This window comes from Gadus chalcogrammus, chromosome 16, assembly GCF_026213295.1.
Source record: "Gadus chalcogrammus isolate NIFS_2021 chromosome 16, NIFS_Gcha_1.0, whole genome shotgun sequence".
Classification (NCBI taxonomy): Eukaryota; Metazoa; Chordata; class Actinopteri; order Gadiformes; family Gadidae; genus Gadus; species Gadus chalcogrammus.
Window position 1 is genome coordinate 2,167,719 of NC_079427.1, and position 5,000 is coordinate 2,172,718.

At 54.6% G+C, this 5,000-nt stretch overlaps 1 protein-coding gene across 2 annotated transcripts in view; it reads left to right on the plus strand.

The window, feature by feature from the left end:
- Positions 1–5,000, plus strand: part of ift80 (intraflagellar transport 80 homolog (Chlamydomonas)) — a 46,624-nt gene that overhangs the window by 26,047 nt on the left and 15,577 nt on the right. The gene's annotated exons all lie outside the window — the stretch shown is intronic.

The following is a 5,000-nucleotide window of genomic DNA, read 5'->3' on the forward strand; positions in this document are numbered from 1 at the left end:
CAGTCACTCCACTCCCCCCCCTCACTCACTCACTCCCACTCACTCACTCCCCCCTCATCACCACACGCCCGCCAGTCAGTCAGTCAGTCATCACTCACTCAGTCACTCACCCCCTCACACGTCCCTCACTCACCCCCCCCTCACTCACTCACTCGCCCGCTCATCAGTCACTCGCTCACCCACCCTCATGTCAGTCACTCCATCTCTCACTCACATTCAGTCACTCAGTCACTCATCCCCCTCACTTCCCTCACCTCACCGACCCCCCACTCACTCATTCTACTCGCCCCCCGCTCAGTCAGCACTCGCTACAACCCACCCACATCAGTCAGTCACTCGCTCTCTTCTCACTCACTCAGTCACCTCAGTCACTCACCCCCCTCACTCCCTCACATCACCACCCCACCCTCACAGTCACGATCCACTCGCCCGCTCAGTCCGATCACTCGCTCACCCACCCACATCCAGGTAGCAGGGAACGTCCTGACCCTGCTACCTGGGTGGGGGAGAGAGTGGACTGAGTGAGAGCCCCTCTGGGAGAGAGGGAGAGGTATCCGCCCCCCCCCTCAGAGCCCCCCCTAATGTACCTCACTCCTCGCTGCGTGACGACGCTGTAAAGCCAGAGGATTTTTTTTTCGGCCATCTAATTTGATCTCATTTGTCGCATCGGTACACAAATCTTCATTGAGTATGCGTCTCAGCGGTCCTCTCCTTAACACACACACACACACACACACACACACACACACACACACACACACACACACACACACACACACACACACTTCTCTCCTGCGGGCTGACTGAGTCAAACGGCCCAATGTGTTAAAAGCATTAGGTAAGCACAATTCCAAAAGTGCTCCTTTGGCCAATATCATATGTCCTGCTTCATTACAGTCTGGTGTATACATTGAGCTGCATCCCCCCCCCCCCCCCCTCCTCTTCCCGGGCTGCCTCAAGATGTTAGCTGAGAAATGGATGGCTTCTCTTATTATTGTAAACACTGGTGCAGCCTGCGCTTGGCAGTGGATCTTGTCCAAGCACAGGCTCCCAGCACGTCCCGGGCCTCAGCGTGTTTTTAGTGGGCTAGAGGGTGGGGGGTAATGCTGTGTGTGTGTGTGTGTGTGTGTGTGTGTGTGTGTGTGTGTGTGTGCGTGTGCGTGTGTGTGTGTGTGTGAATGTGTGTGTGTGAATGTGTGTGTGAGGGCAGCTATTTTTTATACAGTCTTGTAGGTATAACACACACATGCATGCGCGCGCACACACGCACACAATTGGGGGGGGGGGGGGTCCTAGTTAATTTAGCTGATTTACGAGTGAGTACGTTTGGGGCTGCAGAGGGGGTGAGGGGACGTTCGAGAAGAGGAGGAAAATGAAAGAAAACGCCACCTTTGATATAAGTTTAACAAGCCATCTCTTGTCCACTTTGCTTTTACTGCCGCCATCTTTTTTTTCACCTGCAGCTATTTTGGGCCCTGATATGTTAGGGCGGGGGGGCTGACCAGGAGCAGCTGAGAAGTGTGTGTGTGTGTGTGTGTGTGTGGTGTGTGTGTGTGCGTGTTCATATGTGTGTGTTTTGTGTTCGTGTGTGTGCGACTGTGCGTGTTCATGTGTGTGTGTGTGTGTGTGTGTGAGTTCAAATGCGTGTGTGTGTGTGTTCATGTGTGTGTGTGTGTGTGTGTGTGTTTGAGTTCAAATGCGTGTGTGTGTGTGTGTTTGTGTTCCTGTGTGTGTGTGCAAGTGTTCTAATGGTCTTTTGTGTGTGTGTTCATATACAGTACGTGTTTGTTTGTATTCGTATGTGTGTGTGTGCAAGTGTTCGTATGTGTGTGTGTTCGTATGTGTGTGTGCGAGTGTGTGTTTGTGCGTGTGTGACAGGCCAGAGAGGTGTAAACATGCGGTGCAGCGTGTGATCAAAGCGGCGGGCATGCTGCAGCCTCCGCCCAGGGGGGGGGGGGGGGGGGGGCTCTCTGTTGGGGGGGGGTCAGTGAACACAGGCAGGTGGGGCTCCTCCACCGTGGGCCCTGGGACCACCACAGCATACCTCACCTGCCCCTCTGTAGCCCAGCGCCACACACACACACACACACACACACACACACACACACACACACACACACACACACACACACACACACACACACACACACACATATGAAGACACACACACACATGAACACACACACATGAACACAGACACACACACACACATACACATATGAACACACACACACACATATATGAACACACACACATATGAAGACACACACACACACATATGAAGACACACACACACACATATGAACACACACACACGTATGAACACATTAACACACACAAATATGAACACAGACACACACATACACACACATATGAACACACACACATATGAACACACACACGCACACACATATGAACACACACACACCGCAGCTAACCTTAGCTCTCCCGCGGCGACACAGCGGCGCGTTGTGCGTGTTTACGGAGCAGAGATCACAGCCCACCCCCCCCCCCCCCCCCCGCCCCGCCTCCTGCAGGCCCCCGCAAAGGGAGGGTGTGGAGGGGTTGAGGGGGTGTTAAGGGGGGGGGGGGGGACAGGTGTTGCTGATGGTTCACTAGAGGAGGGGAGTGTGTGTGTGTGTTTGGGGGCGGCCTGGTGTAAACGCTTATAACGCGCTTCTGGAGAAATGAGAGCTCTAGTCCAGAGCATGCGTGGTACAGGTCAGATGCTCTGGGTCTGAGAGTCTGCGTGGCTTTGTGTTGCTCAGCCGCGGACTCACACCGACAACATCAGGCATCACTGTCCTGGAGAAGACAGGAAGCCAGTGTGAGACAAAGACAGGGGACAGCGGGGCTAGGGTGAGAGTGAGCGGTAAAGAGTGAGGTGAAGAGAACGCAGGTTACGGTTGCAGATGTAGTGATTCACGTTGGAAAACCACTGGTTTATAGGCTGTACATCTCTCTCTCTCTCTCTCTCTCAATCTCTCTCTCTCTCTCTCTCTCTCTCTCTCGTGTGTGCGTGTGCGAGACACTGTGGACACTATGAAATGTTTCCCTTTATTGCCGTTGTCCTTTTCCACGCCCGCTTTCTCGATCCTTAACCATCTATCGGTCTCTTCCTCCCCGTCATCTCCGTCCCGTTTCTCATAAAAACAATACAGGGCTCCTGGCAATCAGTCTTTGGCTCCGGGTTCGGGTGGCTTATAAAGGGTTAGCCTAAGCCCCCCCTCATCCTCTGTTTGCCGTGTGTCTCCCCCAGCCCAGACACGCCCTTCTCCAGCCTGGAGTTAGAGATGAGGATAGCAGAGCTCATGTTTATGAGCCGGGGTGCTGCCCCTGGCAGCAGGGCCCCGGGCTGTCAGTGTCTTGCAGTTCATCACAACTCACAGACTGACTGACTGGGCCTCTGTCCCTGCAGCACAGTTTACTTTACACGCACACAAACACACACACACCTCTGCACGCACACACACACACACGCACACACCTCTGCACGCACACACACACACACACACGCACACACCTCTGCACGCACACACACACACACGCACACACCTCTGCACGCACACACACGCACACACGCACACACCTCTGCACGCACACACACACACACACACACCTCTGCACGCACACACACACACACACACACACACGCGCACACACCTCTGCACGCACACACACACACACACGCACACACGCACACACCTCTGCACGCACACACACACACACACACCTCTGCACGCACACACACACACACGCACACACCTCTGCACGCACACACACACACACGCACACACGCACACACCTCTGCACGCACACACACACACACGCACACACCTCTGCACGCACACACACACACACACACACACACACGCACACACCTCTGCACGCACACACACACACACACACACACCTACAAACAAACGCACCCACACCGATGCATGAGCGCAGGCATGCAAACACACACCTACGCACACACTGACACACACAAACACACACTCACACACTGACACACACACACACACGCACACACGCACGCACGCACGCACGCGCGCACGCGCGCACACACACACACACACACACACAGAGGTTCAACCTCATCCCAGCTCCCCTCTGCCCATCTCATAGTTATCTGTTTCCAACCCCCTGCGAAGGCAACTGTTGATGATTGGAGATGAATGTAGACATGAGTCCTGAGTCATTAAACATATTCTCTGTCGTTCTCTCCCTCTCTTCCCCTCTGTCTCTCCCTCTTCATCTCCCACTCTCTCTCCTACTCTCTCCTGTCGGTCTCACCCTCTCCCTCTCTCCTGTGTGTCTCTCCCTCTCCTACTCTCTCCTGTCTGTCTCTCCCTCTCTCTGTCTCTCTCCTGTCTCTCCCTCTCTCTGTCTCTCTCCTGTCTGTCTCTCCCTCTCTCTGTCTCTCTCCTGTCTGTCTCTCCCTCTCCCTATCTCTGTCTCTCCCTCTCTCTGTCTCTCTCCTGTCTGTCTCTCCCTCTCCCTATCTCTGTCTCTCCCTCTCTCCTGTCCGTCTCTCCCTCTCTCTGTCTCTCTCCTGTCTCTCCCTCTCCCTATCTCTGTCTCTCCCTCTCTCCTGTCCGTCTCTCCCTGTCTCTGTCTGTCTCTCCCTCTCTCTGTCTGTCTCTCCCTCTCTCCTGTCTCTCCCTCTCTCCTGTCTGTCTCTCCCTCTCTCCTGTCTCTCCCTCTCTCCTGTCTGTCTCTCCCTCTCTCCTGTCTTTCCCTCTCTCTCTCCTGTCTCTCCCTCTCTCCTGTCTGTCTGTCTGTCTGTCTCTCCTGTCTCTCCCTCTCTCCCGTCTCCCTCTCTCCTGTCTCTCCCTCTCTCCTGTCTGTCTCCCTCTCTCCTGTCTTTCCCTCTCTCTCTCCTGTCTCTCCCTCTCTCCTGTCTGTCTGTCTGTCTGTCTGTCTCTCCTGTCTCTCCCTCTCTCCTGTCTGTCTCTCCCTCTCTCCTGTCTGTCTGTCTGTCTGTCTCTCCCTCTCTC